The sequence below is a fragment of the Arvicanthis niloticus genome, chromosome 25 (assembly GCF_011762505.2).
Source record: "Arvicanthis niloticus isolate mArvNil1 chromosome 25, mArvNil1.pat.X, whole genome shotgun sequence".
NCBI classification, from domain to species: Eukaryota; Metazoa; Chordata; class Mammalia; order Rodentia; family Muridae; genus Arvicanthis; species Arvicanthis niloticus.
The window spans coordinates 9,490,106-9,512,252 of record NC_133433.1 but is presented as its reverse complement, the minus strand read 5'-3'; positions in this window follow the sequence as shown (position 1 = coordinate 9,512,252).

Here is a 22,147-nt window from a genome sequence, read left to right as displayed (position 1 = left end):
GTCATAGATGCAAGCATCACCAACAGAATACAAGAGATAGAAGAGAGAATCTCAGGTGTAGAAGATACCAAAGTAAACATTGACACAACAGTCAAAGAAAATGCAAAACGCAAAAAGCTCCTAACCCAAAACATCCAGGAAATCCAGAACACATTGAGAAGACCAAACCTAAGGATGATAGGTATAGAAGAAAGTGAAGATTCCCAATTAAAGGGCCAGTAAATATCTTCAAAAAATTATAGAAGAAAACTTCCCTAACCTAAAGAAAGAGATGCCCATGAAAACACAAAAAGCTACAGAATTCCAAATAACCTAGACCAGAAAAAATTCCTCCTATCACATAATTAAAACACCAAATGCACAAAACAAAGAAAAAAAATTAAACACACTAAGATAAAAAGATCAAATGATATATAAAAAAACACCTATGAGAATTAAACCAGACTTCTCACCAGAGACTATAAAAGCCAGAATTATACCATACACAGCAAAACTCACAATTATCATAGATGGAGAAACCAAGATATTTCATGACAAAACCAAATTTACACAATATCTTTCCACAAATCAAGCCCTACAAAGGATAATAGATGGAAAACTCCAACACAAGGAGGGAAAACACACCATAGTAAAAACAAGAAAGTAAACTTTGAACAAACCCAAAAGAAGATAGTTACACAAACATAATTTCACCTCTAACAACAACAATAACAGGAAGCAACAATAACTTTTCCTTAATATTTCTTAATGTCAATGGACTCAATTCTCCAATAAAAAGACATAAACTAATAGACTGGATACTTAAACATAACCCAACATTTTTCTGCACACAGGAAATGCACCTCAGTGACAAAGACAGTCACTACCTCAGAGTAATGGGCTGGAAAACAATTTTCCAAAAAAAAAAGTGGTTCCAAGAAACAAGCTGGAGCAGCCATTCTAATATCTAATATTGAATAAAATTGTTTTTCAACCAAAAGTTATCAGAAAAGATAAGGGAGGACACTTTACTAAAGCTAAAAGCACACATTGCACCTCACACAACAATAGTGAGAGTCTTCAACACCCCACTCTCATCAATGAACAGATCATAGAAACAGAACTAAACAAAGACACAGTAAAACTAACAGACGTTATGAACCAAATGGATTTAAAAGATGTTTCTAGACTATTTCATCCTAAAACAAAAGAATGTACATTCTTCTCAGTACCTCATAGTACCTTCTCCAAAATTGACCATATAATTGGTCACAAAACAGGCCTCAACACATAAAAGATCATTGAAATTATCTCATGTATCCTATCAGATCACCACAGATTAAGGCTGGTCTTAAATAACAATAAAAACAACAGAAAGCCCACATACACATGAAAGCTGAACAAGGTTCTGCTCAATGATAACTTGATCAAGGGAGAAATAAAGAAATTAAAGACTTTTTAGAATTTAATGAAAATGAAGGTTCTTCATACCAAAATTTATGGGACACAATGAAAGCAGTGCTAAGCAGAAAACTCATAGTTCTAAGTGCCTACAAAAAGAAACTGGAGACAGCATACCCTAGCAGTTTGACAGCACACATGAAAGCTCTAGAAAAAAAAGAAGCAAGTATACCCAAGAGTAGACGGCAGGAAATAATCAAACTCAGGGCTGAAATCAACCAAGTAGAAACAAAAAGAACTATACAAAGAATCAACAAAACCAGGATCTGGTTCTTTGAGAAAATCAACAAGATAGATAAACCCTTAGCTAGACTAACAAGAGGGCACAAAGACAGTATCCAAATTAATAAAATCAAAAATGAAAAGGAAGATATAGCAATGGAAACAAAGGAAATACAAAAAAATTCATCAGATCCTACAACAAAAGCCTATTCTCAACCAAATTGGAAAATCTGGATGAAATAAACTATTTTCCAGACAGATACAAGGTGCTAAACTTAAATCAGGATCAGATCAACGATCTAAATAGCCCCATAACACATAAAAACACAGCAGCAGTCACTAAAAGTCTCCCCACCAAAAAAAGAAAAGTCCAGGACCAGATGGGTTTAGTGCAGAATTCTATCAAACCTTCAAAGAAGACCTAATATCAATTCTCTTCAAACTATTCCACAAAATAGAAGCAGAAGGAACACTATCCAATTTGTTCGATGAAGCCACAAAAAACCCACAACAAAAGCCACAAAGACCCAACAAAAAAGGGGAACTTCAGACAAATTTCCCTTATGAGCATCGATGCTAAAATATTCAATAAAATTCTCATAAACCAAATCAAGAACACATCAAAATGATCATTCAACACAATCAAGTAGACTTCTCTCAGGGATACAGGGATGGTTCAATATGAGGAAATCCATCATCATAATTCACTACATAAACAAAATTAAAGAAAAAACAACATGATCATTTCATTAGATAATGAAAAATCATCTGATGGGATTCCACATTCCTTCATGTTAAAAGTCTGGGAAAGATCAGGAACTCAATGCCCATACCTAAACATAGTAAAAGCAATATACAGCAAACCAGTAACCACCATCAAACTAAATGGGGAGAAACTTGAAGCAATTCCACTAAAATCAGGGACTAGACAAGGCTGCCTACTCTCTCCCTATTTATTCGATACAGCACTTCAAATTCTAGCAAGAACAATTAGACACCAAATGGAGGTCAAAGGGATACAGATTGGAAAGGAAGAAGTCAAAATATCACTATTTGCAGATGTCACAATAGTATACTTAAGTGACCCCAAAGGTTCTACCAGAGAACTCCTAAACCTAATAAACAACTTTCACAAAGTGGCTGGATATAAAATTAACTCAATTAAGTCAGTAGTCTTCCTCTACTCAAAGGATACACAGGCTTAGGAAGAAATTAGGGAAATGACAACAGTCACAACAGTCACAATTAATATAAAATACCTTGGTGTGAATCTAATCAAGCAAGTGAAAGGTCTGTATGACAAGAGCTTCACACCCCTGAAGAAAGAAATTAAAGAAGATCTTAGAAGATGGAAAGATCTCCCATTCTCATGAATTGGCAGAATTAATGCAGTAAAAATGGAAATCTTTCCACACGCAGTCTACAGATTCAACGCAATCCCCATCAAAATTTCAACTTATTTCTTCATAGAGTTAGAAAGAGCAATTCTCAAATTCATTTGGAATGATAAAAACCTGGGATACCAAAAACTATTCTCAACAATAAAAGAACTTCTTGGGAAATCACTATCCATGATCTCAAGCTGTATTACAGAGCAATAGTGACAAAAACTGCATGGTATTGGTACAGAGACAGGCAGGTAGATCAGGGGAATAGAACTGAAGACACAGAAATGAACCCACACACCTATGGTCATGTGATCTTTGACAAAGCAGCTAAAACCATCCAGTGGGAAAAAGGGACAGTATTTTCAACAAATGGTGCTGGTTCAACTTCAGGTCAGCATGTAGAAGAATGCAAATTGACCCATTCTTATTTCCTTGTGAAAAATTCAAGTTCAGGTGGATAAAGGACCTCCACATAAAACCAGATACACTGAAACTAATAGAGAAGATAGTGGGGAAGAGCCTCAAACACATGGGCACAGGGGAAAATTTCCTGAACAGAACACCAATGGCTTATATGCTAAGATCAAGAATTGACAAATGGAACCTCATAAAATTGCAAAACTTCTGTAAAGCAAAGGACACTGTCAATAGGACAAAAGGCCAACCAACAGATTGGAAAAAGATCTTTACTACTCCCACATCTGATAGAGGACTAATATCCTATATATACAAAAAACTCAAAATGTTAGACTCCAGAGAATCAAATAACCCTATTAAAAATGGGGTACAGAGTTAAACAAAAAATTCTCAACTGAGAAATACTGAGATGCACCTAAAGAAATGTTCAACATCCTTAGTCATCAGGGAAATGCAAATCAAAACGACCCTGAGATTCTGCCTCCCACAAGTCAGAATGGCTAAGACCAAAAACTCAGGTGACAGCAGATGCTGGGGAGAATGTAGAGAAAGATGAACACTCCTCCATTGTTGGTGGGATTGCAAGCTGGTAGAACCACTCTGGAAATCAGTCTGGCAGTTCCTCAAAAAATTGGACACAGTATTACCTGAAAGATGCTCCAACATATAACAAGGACACATGCTCCACTATGTTCGTAGCAACCTTATTTATAATAGCCAGAAGCTGGAAAGAACCCAGATGTCCTTCCACAGAGGAATGGATACAGAAAATGGTTTACATTTACACAACAGAGTACTACTCAGCCATTAAAAACAATGAATTCATGAAATTCTTAGGCAAATGAATGGAACTAGAAAATATCATCCTGAGTGAGGTAACCCAATCACAAAAGAACACACATGGTATGTGCTCACTGATAAGTGGATGTTAGCCCAAATGCTCAGAATACCCTAGATACAATTCACAGGCCATATGAGACTCAAGAAAGAAGACCAAAGTGTGGGTGCTTCAGTCCTTCTTAAAAGGAGGAATAAAATACTCACGGTAGCAAATACGGAGACAAAGTGTGGAGCAGAGACTGAAGAAAAAGCCATCTAAAAACTGCCCCACCTGGGGATTCACCCCATATACAGTTACCAATCCCAGAAACTATTGTGGATGCCAAGAAGTGCATGCTGACAGGAGCCTGATATAACTATCTCCTGAGAGGCAGTCTCCTGGTTTACATAAGTGGATGCTCGCAGGCAACCATTGAACTGAGCACGGGGTCCCCAGTAGGGTCCCCAATGGAGAAGTTAGAGAAAGGACTAATGGAGCTGAAGGTGTTTGCAACTCCACTGGAAGAACAATAATATCAACCAACCAGAGCCCACAGAGCTCCCAGAAACTAAACCACCAACCAAGGAGTTCCCACGGAGGGACTCATGGCTCCAGCCGCATATGTAGCAGAGGATGGCCTTGTTGGCCATCAATAAGAGGAGAAGACCTTGGTTCTGTGAAGGCTCCATGCCTCAGTGTAGGGGAATTCAAGGGTTTGAAGGTGGGAGTGGGTGGGGGAACATCCTCACAGAAGCATGGGAAGAAGAATGGGATAGGGGATTTGCGGGGGTTGGGGGGTGAGGCAGGGACCAGGAAAGGGAATAACATTTGATATGTAAGAAATGAAAATATCCAATAAAAAGAAAAAAAAAACAAAAATGAGAAGACTTTGGATGTACATTTAGTTAAAGAACACATAAATAACTTTCTTACTACTTAAGAGATTCACAATAAATGATGAATTTGTACTTAAATGTAATGATAAAAATCACTACCTTCATTAATAATCAAAATATGATACCAAAATATCACTGGGGTACTACCTAAGAAATTGACCAGACTTCAAATTACTATTATGTACATCCAGGCACAGGGGCATTCGAAACTATGGAGTAGGCCTTAAATCCAATCATAAATCAATTTGTTAGCTCCATAAATTTTGTACCACTATTACACCTACAGGCACATCTTGCCAAATGAGTCATTATTGTAGTTCATGGGGTTCACAATCGGGTAAGACTGTTGGTGCCACTCCTACCACCCCCAGCACTCTACAGAATACTACCCAGCACTATGAAAGCTAGTCAGCATCAAGGAAACTTCCTGACCAGTACAAACTTGATTTTTCTATGTCCTAGAACCAATGTGTAGTGTCTTCAAAAATAGAGTATTACCATCAAGTTCTGACAGGCAATCAAAAGCAATACCAATACCCCCTAAGGAAAGTTATAATACACCTGGGCTTTTTTACTTGGTAACTTGTGGCTTCTGGAAGGAGCACTGCCCACTTTGTAGAGTGATTCTAGTTGAACTTTTAATATAAATATATACATAGATAGAGACATGCAGTTTATAGAATAGTGGGTGTCCATATTGCTTTTTCAAATATCATTAGAGTTAGTTATCACTTCCCCAACTCCTCCTCTTCCATTTTCTCCCATCGGTTGTCCTAATATGAAGGGATACTGGGATGGTTGCTCTTGGTTGTCAACTTGGCTACATCTAGAATTAAGTAAAACTCTAGTGGCTAGGCACACCTATAAAGAATTTTTCTTGACTGAATTATTTGAAATGAGAAGAAACACCCTAAATCTAGATTTTTTAAATCTGGCCACACCTTCTTCTGGCAGCCTATGTAAAGGTCATGGAAAAAGAAAATTGCCTGCTTGCTCTCAGTCTTGCTTGCACACTGTAATAGAAGCAGTGGGACGGGGAACGGATTCCTGTGGGGGGTGGGGGAATGGGGAAAGGGGATAACATCTGAAATGTAAATAAGTAGAATACCCGATTTAAAAAAAAAGAATGAAATACATAACTTAAACTTGAAGTAGCTCATTTCCCTGATCAAAGGATTGGCTCAGAAATGATACATAATCTCTCTGAGCCAAGAAAACCTAGTCTTTATTCTTTATTCTTTACTCTTTATTCCCACTGAGATTCTAAAACAAGTCATACAGAGCAGAGATGCAGGGTTCTATCACAGGAAAGTCATTATGTAAGCAAATTCAAAGCAGCAATATTTTAGTGATAGTCTTCACATAAGATATGACACTATAAAATGCAGCAGCAGCAGGTGACCTCATTCTGCACCGTATATTGTTTTTAAATCTTTCCTTCCAAGCACTTTAAAGATCAAGATTCCTCCTTCTGTTGGTTACCCATTTTTATGTTTACTCTATACTCTTCAGTCTAATATGGTTCAATATGAATTCATATGATCCCAACTGATGGTCAAATGACTAAATTGTTAATATTAGCAAAGAGAAAGAATGTGCTCTTGTAGTAATGTTATCTTTGCAATGTGTATATATGACAGTAATAATGACAGAGGAAGAGGCCAAACTAAAGGGGGTGGCATAACACAGGAGGAGAGTATATGAGGAAATGACCTATATAAAATTCTCGAAAATAATTTTTTTTAAAAAAAGCAAGGATTTAGCCTACTCTACCTACAAAGAGCAGTCAACAATCTTATTTCATAGTTCTCTCAAAAAATCATTTACTTAAAAATCAAAATCAGGGTAACATGGAAACAATAAAAACTATTTTCATCCTTTGAAAACTGTAGATTATAAATTTTTAGAATTATGACCAAGTATGATAGCAATGTTCAAAAGTGGTATTTTGTGCTTCGTTCTCTCAGGATCTTAAGGAAGTAATTTGGTACAAGTTCTATAAAAGCAGAGTTTGGCAGTCAGCTTTTCATATGCTTGATATTAAAAGTGTAATCTATCACATCTCAAGTCTCAAACTCTGTATCATCCTTTATGTAAGTACAATGATGACAGCATATTTAAGTCTTAAATTGCATATCAGAGAGTCATTCAAAGTTCTCAATCTAATACAAACACAAAAATATGTTATCAGAACTTAAGAACCTTAAATAGAAAATCAAGGGGAAAGAAATACATATGGTCACAACATTTTCCACTGCATATAAATTTCCATAAGTAAAATATTGGTTTATCAGTATACATTGTTCTTAAGCTCCATGCCTTTTTTCCTGGTACAACAAAAACAGTCATCTGGGTAAATTATAAATAACTGAATCAAACTTTGCTCCATTCTGGACACTGGTGACATCTCTATGAAGTCTTATATAAAAACAGGACAAGCAAGCAGACACAGAACAGACAACAGAGTGGGATAAACTCATGCTCCTATGAGGAACACACCTTCCCTTGTTGAGGGCCTTAAACAGCTCTGTTGAAAAGTTTTCATTATTAAGGTCACCACTTAAAGGTCTCACTTCTTCCCACTGTTGTAATGGCTTTGAAATTTTTACAGAGATGATATTCAAACCATAGTATCTAGATAATTATGAAGTTCTCATAGCCTTAAAGTACCTAAAATTCTTTGATCAGAATTCACAATGAGCTGTTTGTTTATTTTGTCTTCAACCCACTATGCCCTCGTTATTATTCTCTGAGTGGTACACTCTGGGACTATAAAGAAAAATAAGATTGTCTATTGGGAGTTCTTAATTCCATGAAAGAACAAAGCATACAAACAAATAACAGCAATGTAGTGTGGTAAATATTACAACAAAAATATGTATCTCGATTCCAAACGAGAGCACTGTGAAGGGCACACTTTGCTTATATTATAATAGTTAAACAGAGCACACATATAGAAACATTTGATCTTGAACTTCGGGGATTAGCCTTACACATTGAATCGACTTTATCAAAATAATTCCATTATGTTGGGATTCTTTATGTGAAAATCAAACATATGTAATAGTATACTTTTTTTTATAAGTTCATAAAATATCATGAAGCATTTAAAGCAATTTTTGCATGTAAAAAGGTAGGATCAGCTTAGCTGTAACAAAGTGCAAACCTTAAGTCAGTATAAGCATAAATCATTTAGTCAAAATCTGAATTGGAAAAAAAATTAAGAATTAGGCTCTTCCTCCACCAAGCAATGAGGAAGAGCTGTTAGTGACTAGGAACATTAGAGAGGCCTCAAAATAACAAACAGTTTGGTCCTAGGCATAAAGACACTAAGCTGTGCAAACCCAGAGACCTGAGTTCAAGTCCCAGAACCCATGTAAAGGTAGAAGAAAAGGACCAGCTCTATAATAAAATTGTCGTCTGAATAAAACGTATGTACACACACATCCTGGCACAATTATAACACAGAGACACACCATGAATATATGCACACAATAATAATAACAAATTAATCTTAAATTTTTTAAATAAAATCTCAAGAGGCAATGTCCTGTAGCCAGGCAGAACCTACAGTGGAGGAATACAGACACCAACCCACTCAAAAACTTTCAAATCAAATTTGTCCTGTTTAAAAGAAGTGCAGAGACAAAGATGGAAAAGAGACTAAGGGAATGGCCAACCAATAACTGGCCGTATTTGAGACCTATCCCACGGGCAAGCACTGTGTTATACTTATAGACAGGAGCCTAGCATAAATATCCTTTAGGAAGCTCTACACACCAGCTGACTGAAACAGATGCAAAGACCCACAACCAGACAGAGCTCAGGACTCATGAAGAGTTGAGGGAAGGATTGAAGGCCCCAGAGGGAATAGGAATTCCAGAAAAAGACCCATACAGACAACTAGACTGAACCCATAGGGGCTCTCAGAGTCTGAACCACCAAAGAGGATACACAGGCTGGACCAATAGCCCCTGCTCATATGAGGCAGATATGCAAGTTAAACTTAATGCTGGTCCCCCAAAACTGTAGCTGCAGCTCTCCCAAAAGCCTGTCTAGGGAATCTGTTCCCCTAACTAGGCTGTCTTGTCTGGCTTCAGTGGGAGACAGTAAGCCTAATCCTGCAGAGACTTGAGGCTCTAGGGTTGTGGGATACTCAAGGGGCCTCTACATTCTCAAAAGAGAAGTGGGGGAGGGGACATGGGGGGAACTGTATGGGGGGAACCAGGAGGGAAGCAGTGATGAGGATGTAAAATAAATAAATAAATAGATGTTTAAATAAAACTCTTGAAATTAAGAGCAAAAAGTCAGCTTTCCACTGGGATAGACCGTTAGTTTGTCTGCCTCTCTGAAGACTCCATAATCTGAAGGCCTCCTAGGAGATCTGCTGCCACATCCAGGGCAAAATAACCTGACAAATAACCACAGCAGCTGGGAACCCTGAGGAGCCCAGCAGACCCAGAACCTAGCCCCTGTAATCGAACTCCACCTCCCTTCCAGCCTGTGCTTTCTGCCAGGGCAAATAATAAGTGTTTATGCCCCTCTGAAGACCCCACAGTTTGAAAGCCTCTCAGGAGATCTGCTGCATCCAGGGTAACAGATTCCACAATCTGAAGGCATCCCAGGAGATCTGCTGCACCCAGGGCAAAAGACCCCATTAACTGAAGGCCTTCCAGAAGATATGCTACAGCCAGGGCAACAGATCATCAGAGTGCATGCCCCTCTGAAGACCCCGAAATCTGAAGACCTCCCAGGAAATCTGCTACAGTCAAGACCACAATTCTCCCAGGAGACCTGCAGAAACACAGGGACTCAGGAGGAATGCTCCAGATAGAGATACCCAGGCCAGTTAACACCAGAGATAACCAGATGGCAAGAAGCAAGCACAAGACCATAAACAACAGAAGCCAATATACTTTGACACCATCAGAACCTGGTTCTCTCATCACAAGCCCTGGATAACCCAATGCAACTGAAAATCAGGATACTGACCTAAAATCTAATTGCATGAAGATAATAGTGTCCTTTAAGGATATAAATAACTCACTGAAAAAAAAAAATACAGGAAAACACAGGCAAACAGGTAGAAGCCCTTAAAGCAGGGACAAATCCCTTAAAGAAATACAAGAGAATGCAAAGACGTGAAGGAATTGAACAAAGTGGTCCAAGACCTAAAAATGGAAGTAGAAACAATAAAGAAAACACAAATGGGTGCTCACAGCCTTCGCCTAACACTTCCAAGAGGCCCAACATACAACTTACTGAGACAGTAATGAGACTTATGCCCAACCAATGAACTGAAGTTGGGAACCCCTGTGGTTGAATTAGGGAAAGGCTGGAAGAGGCTAAAGAGGGTGACCCCACAGGAAGACCAGCAAACTCAACTAACCAGATCCCTGAGATCTCTCAGGCACTGAGCCACCAACCAAGCAGCATACCCAGCTGGTCCAAGGGCCCTGAAACATATACAGCAGAGGACTGCTTGGTCTGGCCTCAGTGGGAGAAGAGGCACCTAACCCTCTAGAGACTTGAGGCCCCAAGGAATGCAGAGGCCTGGAGGGGTTGGGGGAGGGGAGGGCACATCCTCATATCCTCTTGGAGACAGGGGGAGGAGGAATGGGATGAAGAACTATTGGAGGGCAGAGCAGGAAGGAGTTAAAGACTAGACTGTAAATAAATAAATAAATAAATAAATAAATAAATAAATAAATAAGCACAAGAACAAACTACAAAAGAGCAAACAGTCTGCAAGTTCTTGGGTTGTACACATCTTTGGTTGTGATGAGGAAGAGGCCCAATGATAGATAAATTAAAGATTTACTTTTTTATCTTTCTACTTTGGGATCTGTAAATTTTCATGCCATAGTTACAGAATCACTGATGTCCCTCAGAGTTGCCCCTTTGAGTAATGGCTTTGAGAAGAGAGAATAAGAAACTAGTCTGAAGGAGACTCAAGCCTCAAGTTTTTTGAAAGCCAGAAATTGGTGGAGCTCATCAGAGACATGTGGACCTCCTCAGAGAGACATTGGTGAATCTCCTCAATGGCTTATCTCATGTGAACTGATTCAAGTACTGTTCTGATGGATCAGAAAGTACCTTTTCTTTTGATTTAATATTTCTGAAATAGCTTTCTGCCTTCAAATTAATCTATTTCTAAAGCTCATTTTTTATAGTATGTCAGGTGCTACCACAGCAATAATGATAGTTTTTGATTAACCTAAAAAGTTCAGAAGAGCAGGAAACAAAATGTGCTGAGGCTCCAGGGCAAAAGGGAACTTTATAGTCTAGTGATGCTAAAATTTTGCATTTGCCAGAAGCATCTCCTGGTTCTATTCAGACTCAAGACCTCAACATTTATGAAACATTTTATAAACCTTTTTTTTTTTGTTTTTTTACTCTGCCCTGGGTGCTAATAAGGAACAATTTCCATGGCCAGATTAATGTACTTTGAACACAACCTTTGGTAGAGAACTTTTCCTGATATTGTCTACATTTTAATAATCAGATAACTAATCTATGCATTGAAATATTAAAGAATACTAACAATAACCCTGACCCCTGGGAGCACCTAGAGACTAAGCCACCAACCAGAGAGCATACATTTACTGATCTGTGGACTCTAGAACATATGTAGCAGAGGACTGCCTTGTCTGAGCTCAGTGGGAGATAATCATGTAGAGACTTGATGCTCCAAGGAAGGGGGATGCCAGGGGAGGTGGAAGGGGAATTAAAAAGATGGGGTTGGAAAAGCACCCTCTCAGAGACTAAGGGGAGGGGGGGTGAAGAACTCTGGGAGGGGAGTCTGAGAAGGGGGCAACATTTGGAATGTAAATAAATAAAAAAAATAATTCTTAAAAATATGCACCCATATCTATGAAATATATATAATGCTTACTGTATTATTCTCAATACTAAGTATATGTATTTTTATATATGCTAAAATGTATTCAGTAAATATATGAATTTGGGGGAAAAAAAGAAATACTAAGCAAAAAAATGTAGCTTAATCATCATAATTAAAAATGTCTTTCTATTTTCACTCTGTCCATAAAAAATGGAAGAGACTTAGAAATTCTAATAAACTTACAAATAGTTTTATATTAGTCTTATTTTTCCAAAAACTTCCAGGTTACATGTTACACAATAACCCTTTGTTAATCTCGGAATTTACTAAATGGAATCCTCAATATTTGCTAACTGATACTTGATTAAATTCCACCAAATTAACTGTATTTGGCCCAATCTAAGTTGTATTGAGGGCATGAGAGTGGTGAGTGAGGAGATCATTCAGGATGACGAACACTGAGTAATTTATGTTATACACTCCATAAACTAAGATATATGAGGTTCTGGTACTCAGATGGAATATCTAGAACATGTCATGAGGATGTCCTTTATGGGGTCTCTCAATTTGAAGGCCTTACATGGTACATTTGACGTTTTCTAAGTTTTCATCTATACAAGTTCTTGACACTTCATCCACAAAAGTGTAAAATAATTAGGAGAGAAATAGAAACACTATGTGGCATTGGAAAGTCCTGATAGTATTTCTGTGCTAACTCTCCTGTGTAAAGGTTACAACAGAACTCCCCAGTGGTGAACTTTAGAAAACTGATGTATTCACTCATTATTCAGTCCCACACATGGAAATGCTGATCCACTCAGACCTTGCGGCTAGAGTCACCTACAGGATAATTTAATGGGGGTTTTCCAGGTTTCTTGGACATTAGTCAGACATCAGGTTTAGTCTGACTGTGTGAATGGAGTGTGCACTGTTGTGAACAGAGTGCACAAGAACTCACATGCTCCTCTATGCCTTCCTGAGTTCCACAGAGAGGCACTCTCCTTGGATCGGCTGTAATAGCCTTCAAAATCCAGATCACGATTTGTCTTGCAGAGGTGCCTATAGAACTGAAGGAAGGGTTCAAACCCAGGAAGTGAAAAAAGATATTCCAAAGATCACTTTGCTATGTGCGGATGAGGCAAACTCCTACCTGATACAGTTCTAGCACTGATTTCTAATTTCTGTCTTCACACAAAGTTGATTTCTGTTGAGTAAGCTAGAGCCTAGAAAAACATTGTGTGTTCTACAATTAGAACTTGATTGTTGTTCAGAAATCTTCCATGTAAAAAACATAATCACTTCAAGTAAAATACACTTGTTAATTTCCTCTCATGTGTGGAAGCTACAGAGGAAAAAAAATGAATGAAGCTAAAGGGGCTATAAAGAATATGGAAGGGGAGATGAGGGAGAATAGAAGAGGGTAATATGATCTAAGTACATTCATGTATGACAATATCTTAATGAAACCTTTTACGTTGTATAATTAATATATATTAGTAAAGAATAAAATAATACAGCCGTTAAGTGTTGTCTTGATGAAGGCATAGACTTGTGGTTTCAACTCTGTAGTATCAAAGATAGAAACTTAAAAAGTAGGTAACTCCAGAGAGATCAGGGTAACCACAAGAAAACCCACAGAATCAACTAACCTGGGTTCATGAGGGCTCACAGAGACTACAGTGACAATTAAGGAACCTGCATGAGTCTGACCTAGGTCCTGTGTATATATATGTTATAGTTTTGTAGCTTGGTCTTCTTGTAGGGTTCTTAACAGTGGGAATAGGTGCTGCCTCTGACTCTTTTGCCCCCTAGGATCCTTTTCCTACTACTAGGTTGCCTCTTCCAACCTTAATATGAGTGGACATACCTAGCCTTGGCAAAGTGATATGGTATGTTTGGTTAATATTCCTGGGATGCCTGCTCTTTTCTGAAGGGAAAAGGAGAAGGAGTTGATGTAGCGTGGAGACTAGGAGGAGAGGAGAGAGGGAAAACTTCAGTCAAGATGTGATATATGAGAGAGATGGGAAAAGTAGGCTACTTTACAAGTTACAAATAAAATGAGAAGAGACAGCCAAAGAGATGTGCAATGAACAGCACAGATCCAAGACAAAACAAGGCAACATTTACCCTCCAAAGGAGTATTACTCTTCAATTATTGAAACAAAGATCTTGAAAAGTGAAAACTGCCAAATGAATACTTCAAAAGATGATTTTTGAAAATGATCGATGAAGCAGAAGAATGAAGTGAAGAAATCAGTTCAGAACTGGGAGAAGAAAGTCATCAAAATAGATTTAGGTTAGCATCACACATAAGAAATTCAGAGATATGAATGAGCAATCAAGAAACACAGCCAAGAAGTTCAGGAAGAAAACTGAGATTTTAGAAGAAAAATAAGAAAAAAAACACATATAGGCTGACACGGAAAAATCCAATGGATTAAAAACAAAACAAAACAAAATAGAAAGAATCAACAGTTGATTAAACCAAGTAGAAGTGAGATCAGAGATAGAGGGGAAAAGTGGAAAAATAGGGTCAGACATTAGAAAAATAAGGGGAAAAAAGGAAGGACAAAGCAAGAAAGCATGCATGACCACAACTTGAAGAAAATCTGGGATATGATTAGAAAGGAGAAAAATGTGAAGCTATGTAGTAGGAAAAACACTGATATTAGAAGCCAAAGGCATAAAAAGTATGTTAAAGTGAATCATATTTAAAAATCACTTTATCTAGGAAAAGAAATGTACACATAAGTACAGGACTCATTTAGAACTACAAATTAACATGACCAGAAAAAAAATTACTACACATCATATAGTCAAAATGTCAAAACTATAAAACAACAACAAAAAAAAACATGTTAAGCTCTAAGAGGAAAGTGCCTACTAGCTAACAAAGGCAAATATATCAAAATAACATCAACCCTCTCAACGGAAACTCTGAAAGCCAGGAAAGCATAAACTAACACTTTTCACTCCCTGAAGGTAAATAACTGTCAGCCTAGATTGCTATCTCCAGTAAAGTTATCTTTTAAAGCTGACATAGAAATAAAAACATTTAAAGCACAAATGACTCCATGATTACCAAACAAGTGTTACAGAGGATGTGTAAAAGAATCTTTAATGCGAAAAAAGAAAAACAAGTCTCAATTATGAAAACTCAAAAAAGTTCTTGAGAGGAATATGTGAATAAAGAACTAAGAAAGAATTCCATGAGGCACATTAAGCCATAAAATACCTAAAATTGATAGAAAAAGAGAGAAGAACAAACATAATATAACCAAACACACACACAAAAAAACTACCCCGCCCCAAAATCACAAATTTGTAAACACCTTTTAATAACAATCATGAATATAAATGTTCCTAATTCTCTGACTTAAAAATACAGACTGGGCCGGGCGGTGGTGACACACGCCTTTAATCCCAGCACTTAGGAGGCAGAGGCAGGCGGATTTCTGAGTTCGAGGCTAGCCTGGTCTACAGAGTGAGTTCCGGGACAGCCAGGGCTACACAGAGAAACCCTGTCTTGAAAAAAAAGAATACAGACTGTGCCAATGAGTTCAAGAATGTTTTCCAGCTTCTCATCTATCAGGTTCAGTCTATCTGGCTTTATGTTGAGCTTTATGATCCATTTGGAGTTGAGTTTTCTGTTGGTGATAAGTATGAGTCTAGTTGGATTCTACACGCAGTCCTCCAGTTTGACCAGCACCAGTTGTTGAAGGTGTTATCATTTGTCCATTGTATATTTGTGTATTTCTGAACTCTGAGGAATCAGGTGGGAAAGACTTTCTGAACAGAACACGATTACCATAGGCACTTAAATGGCAAAGTAATAAATGGGCCTTCATAAAACTGAAAAGCTTTTGCATAACAAAGGATACCATCATTTGGCTAAAGCAGCAACATTCAGAATGGAAAAAGATTTTTACCAACTACACTTCCAATAGAGGACTAATACACAAAATATATAAAGAACTTTAAAAGCCAGATATCAAATTGGCATATGTTCTAATTTAAAAAGTGGGTGCAGATCTAACCATAGAATTCTCAGTAGAGGAAATTCAAATGGCTGAGAAACACTTAAAGAAATGTTTGACATCCTTAGCCATTAGAGAAACACAAATCAAAACTACTTTGATAGTTTCATCTTATACTGATCAGAATGGCTAAGGATAATAACATGGTGGGAATTCATGCTGGCAAGGATGTGGAATAAGCATAACAGTCACCCATTGATGGTGAGAGTGTAAGTACAACCACTAAAAAAATCAGAGCCAAAGAACCTGTGATTAAATAGGGGGAAGAGGGGTTGGAATAGGGGGGTTTGCAGAGGAAAAACCGGGAAAGGGAATAACATTTGAAATGTAAATAGATAAAATAACAAATAAAATTTTTTTAAAGATTATCAGAGAATAAAAAAAAAATGAAATTAAAACCAAGGGAACAAATGAAGTGTGAGGACTTCAAAAAATAAAATAAATTAAGTTCAATAAACCTCTTCACAAACTAACCAAAAAAAAAAAAAAAAAAAAAAAAAAATAGAAGGTCCAAACTGACAAAATAAGAGTTAAAAGGAGGGAGGCTATAATAGATTCCAACAAAATCATGAAAATCATTCAGGAACACTTAGAAATCCTCCATTTCCCCCAAAGTAGAAAATCTAGTCGAACCGGAAAAACTTCAAAAATTCAAAATGACAGATCTGTGTAAATCGATCTGTGGCTTTCAGTGTGATCCAGGAAGTGACAAAAAAAAAAAAAAAAAAAAATCTTCACAAAGAAAACCTAGAACTGAATTAGTTCATCACTAAATTCTACAAGACTCTTCGACAGTTAGCACCTGTGCTCCACCAACTCTTCCGTAAAATAAAAAGAAAATGAACATTACTAGATTCATTCAATGGAGCAAGCATTACCCTGCTACCTAGCTAGAAAGGGACACAATATCAAACAAGAGGAAGTCTGCAGAACAGTTTCTCTGCTGGACATAGATGCAAATATTCCTCAGTATAATACTACTATTCTGAAACACTTGGAACCACCTCTCTCACGCACTAGAACTCTGAACTAATGTGACTCTGATTGTCACACTAGCAGGATTACACTGATCTAGAATCCAAACACATCCCTTCACAAGATTCTGTCAGCAAGGCATCCAGATTTCCCTTGCTTGAGATGTGAGTGGGTAAAAATTCTTCCTAGTGTCCTGGACCACAGATATCACAGATTCTATCACAGGACCCTGATGGCCTTAGCTGTCATTCAGCCAAAATAAATGAGAAATGAAACTGTTTTTCTCTTCCTCTTTATCACTCAGAGGTGAGATGTAAGGGTACTGGCCTCTGGTGTAGCCTGCTTAGTTTTATGCGCTCCTGCCTCTCCTCTCCTGAGAAGGATTAGGAGGGAGCAGGTTCAAGTTTCAGCATTGATTCTATTGGATTGCTAGAACTGTTTTCTCTGCCTCCCCACCACACCCTCACCCCTGCCTGCACTGCAGTGTTTGTTAGTTTTTCCCTCCAAGTTTTTTTTTTCCTTTTGTCTCAAAACCTTTTTCTCTCCTAGGTGCCCTGGTGTACCCCTTCACATTCAAATCTCACCATCATAATTCTATGTCATCAGAGCCTATCTGAATATCAGAGTTATTTTACCAGTAAATATCCCCCAGAGCCCAAGTTTAATAATTTAATAAAGGAGTTATTAGCTTAACTCTCCATAAAAATTCAAAAAAGTACAATGAATCACGTATGTTTTTGAGGTAAACTAAATAGGCAAAATATAAGTAAGCAAAATAATTAAAGGTGAAGTCTTCTTCATTCAATCCAATTAAGAACAAATTTGATGAGACAAAATATCCAGGTGTATCCAAAGAATGCCAAGGGAAATTGCTACAATATGGAAAGATGTTATAGTTGACTTAAATTTTATAAAAAAAAAAAATACTTAAAGAATCAAATATGTGTAAAAGTCCTGTTAGTAAATCAAAATGATTTTTGCATAATCCATTAGTTTTCTGTCTCAAAGCAGACATTTTTTTATAACACAGTAACGTGCTTCAGAGCTGCTGTATGACTCTGTAACAAAGAACTCTGCAAATATTTAGGTAAACAGATCCATATATAAGTGTAAATAGCAACAAGAAGAGTCAGGCAGGATTAAATGATTTGAACATTAATAAAAATTAGTCCATTCACTTTTAAGTAGCCTAAAATATTTTGGTGTGTGAATGATTCAGATGCAAATATGTGTAGATAAATTCTGTGTATCTCTATAAGGTAGATGTGTATGAGTTAAAAACTCTTCATTAAAATGGGCCATGTCCTAATTTCAAGCACAAACATCACGAAAATTAAATAAATAAATCTGTATGAATTATACGGCTAATATGCCAGAGGGCTAGTGGTGCAAATTCTCAGCCTTACTAGACCTTTCTTTATCTGGTCTGAGAAGCATCTCCAAAACCCAAGTTACCGTGTTCGTCATGGCAGCAACCGGCTACATTTTCTAAAGTGCCTGAAAATACAATTTTCTCCCAGGTACATTATTTCTTTTCTGAAAACATGTTTCAGCCTTGTTCATTTCATACACTTCAGCGTATCTCCCCAGAGTTGCTTTTTATAAACGCTGTGACTCTACTCCTCAGTTTTAGTTCTTTGGTTTATTTTTGTTATCCTTGGGCAAATGTACTGGCATCAGGAACCTGGCCATTCATAGGTCAGTTATTAGGCTCCTGGGACCCTAGCCTAGAATATTCTTAGTTGGTTGTGTGAAAATAGAAGGGTGAATTCAGATAATACTTAATACTTGTTACAAGCCAGACACAGTGCTCACTTCCAGGTAAGGTACACATCTATACATTTTGACAGCTGCATCATTATCCAAATTTCACATATTTCTAGATGTCTTCCAGATGATTAAAGTTATGCATAAAAATTCAAACTATTTAAACTTTGGAAAAATGCATAAGAATATTTAGTGAACTCAAGGGGGAAATCCATGCTTAAAAGCAATAGAGAAAATCATTAAAAAAAAAATGATTGTTTGTGTTTCATACGATTTTGTGTTATACACAAATAAAACTTTTAATTTTTTTTAAATTATCTGCTGAATGGGAACTTAACCTTAAAAAACTTAACCTAAAAAAACGTCTGGTCGCTCATTACTGTTATAAGCATACAAATGTGTCAGCAGCAGTCTGGCAAAAAAAAAAAAAAAAAAAAAAAAAAAAAAATTAGAAAAGACCTGGGGGATATGGCTCAGTGAATCATGATATACAAGCATGATGACCAGAACTTAGACCCGCACCACTCACTACCGTGGAACATACAGTCACACACTTTTAATCCTTGTGTTGTGATGGCAAATCAAGAAGCAGAGACAGGAGGATCCCCAGAGGCTCATAGGCCAACTAGACTGCTATATATAATAGCAAATAACAAGAAGTCCTCTTGTTTCACACATGAATACACACACACACACACTTATATATGCATACACAAGCAAAATTAGCATTGTGACATGTCTATGTATTTTTAATAAATGTCTAAAAAGTTACACAAGATACAGCCAAAAAAATCCATATTTTTCTGTTATCATGGGCGAATTGTTTGCAAAGAAACTAAACGTTGAAAACCTTTACCTTGAGTGGAGTAACGAAAGTTAATCTTTTCAACTGTCATAAAATTTCTATACAGAATCTCAAGTGTTTAATGTAGAACTCTATCTCCTAAAATAATTAAATGAATCACAGTTAAAATTTTATTTCATGAGTTATCTCTACTTTGAAATAAAGTTAAGATGAGTGGCATATCTACTATTGATCTCTGAAACATCCTGCTAACTAAACAGCTTATGTGTCCTATTATAATGGTCCAACTTCTATATTCATCACATTGCTTAAAATTATCATTTTTGTACATATTTTACATATGTATGTAAGTACCTATAAGTACCTCTTCAGTTAACAGTGTTGGTTTTGATAATACAGCTACTAGATGGATGGTAATTATATAATTTCATTTTCTAAGACTATATCTACTATGCTCTTTTCCTAGTTTGTAATAGAAACATTAGTGTATGTATGTGTGGATAGAGGTGTGGGGGATGTGCACACATGCTGTCTCTCTCTCTCTCTCTCTCTCTCTCTCTCTCTCTCTCTCTCTCACACACACACACACACACACACACACTGTTCTCACACCCATGCATGAGTATTACAACCTGTCCACATCTTTATATCAGAAGTAGTGCTTGATTAAAGTAATGGAGTGCCTATCATTTTGTTATATGGAGCTACTGAAAATGTAATAAAATGCTCTTATTTTATTTTATGCGTATTAAATTGAAATGTATAATATCAGAAAATATACAGATAACATTAATATCTTTCTGGTTGTGGTTTTTTGAGACAATATCTCCCTATGTCACCCTGGCTTGCCTAGAGCTCACTGTGTAGACGAGGTGGCCTCCAGTTGACAGTGGTTCTCCTGCTTCTGCCTTTCAAGTGCAAGGCTTGCATCTGTGAATCACACATCCAGCAACTCTTGCCTCTTTGATACTGCACCTTTTTAAATATTTAAGAAATCTACCTGTGAAGGTCTAATATTACAAACATTTAAATTTTTAATTAAATGCTACTTTCTTTTCTTTTTTTTTTTAATTATTATTGTTTCTTAAGTATATAGTACACTGTAGCTATCTTCAGACACACAAGAAGAGGGCATCGAATCCCATTTCAGAAGGTTGTAAACCACCATGTGGTTGCTGAGAATTGAACTCAGGAACTCTGGAAAAGCAATCAGTACTCTTAACCACTGAGCCACCTCTCCAGCCCTAGTACTACTTTCTTTAACTGAATTTGTGACTTTCTCCTATTCCTGAAGTTGTATTTACAACTGTTTTACTTTATTGATCTTCTATAACTTGGTCTCCTAAGGGATAGTTTTAAAAGGGGACCCAAAAGCTGCTGTACTGTGAGTCAGAACAATGAGACCCAGGCTGGCTGTGAGATTGGTCCCCTTGGCAGGGTGTGGGCGAAGGAGCAAGGCATCTTCAACAAGGTCATATATAGTCTTCCATCTCATCTGTTTTCACTGGAGAGTTGTGTGGGCTTACCATTTGCTGTAAGTATGAGCTGGGCTCTGGCTACAGGAACATGCATGCATTTCATAACGGAGCATTGCAGCCCCCCTCTCCTGCATAGCCAGTGTGGTATGCAGTTTGCCCAGAGAGCCTCTTCTAAGTACATTACATGAATTCACTAATTCAGTCGTGTCTCTGACTCAGTGTAGCTAGTATTATGATTAACACCCACTTTGCAGATAACAGAGCTAAAGCAAATCAGAAAGCAATCTGCGCCCAACTCAGATGGTGTAACTCTTCTTAGTAACATATGCTCTCACATGATGTACCAACAAGTGTTCAGCCCTTAAATAGTTTAATTTGATAAACGAGGGTTCATTTACGAGCTTTAATAATGAATCTAATTTTGTATATATTTGAAGACATGTTTGTTTAATAGTATAAAAATTTTTCAAATATTTATAAACAACCATCCTGGTTTAAACAAATTTACAAATAAATATTTGCAGAGAGTAACTTATTTCTAGTAGAAATAAATTGTCATACACTGTGTCAAAGATATTTATGGAAGGAAATAGAAGAATGACAAAAATAAAATCATCAGTCTTCCTTCCATTAAAAGGATTTACATCTTTCATAATCGATTATACTTCCAGATAAATAAGCATTCATGCTGCCGTTTTTATATAAATTGCAGGAAAACTGAGATATAAGAGTTCTCCACACCTCATGAATATGTATATGGTGTCTTTTTTAAAAAATGGTAACTATAAAACCTTTGTCATGGTTTTATATAATATGGTAAGCCCTTCCTACAGAAATGGGAAAGTGACATATCTGCAGATAATGGGCAGGAGAAAGCCTGAGGTCAGTGCTCTCCATCAGCACCATGGCTGATGGGAACAAAATAACCACTGTCTTTAATCTAGAATTGAGGAAGAGCTTCCTCTTTATGTATCATTTAAATGAGAAAATGCTCAGATCTTTCCATTCTTTTCTGTTGGTCCTTTAAAATAGAAACCTGGGGCTCAAAGAGTCTTCAT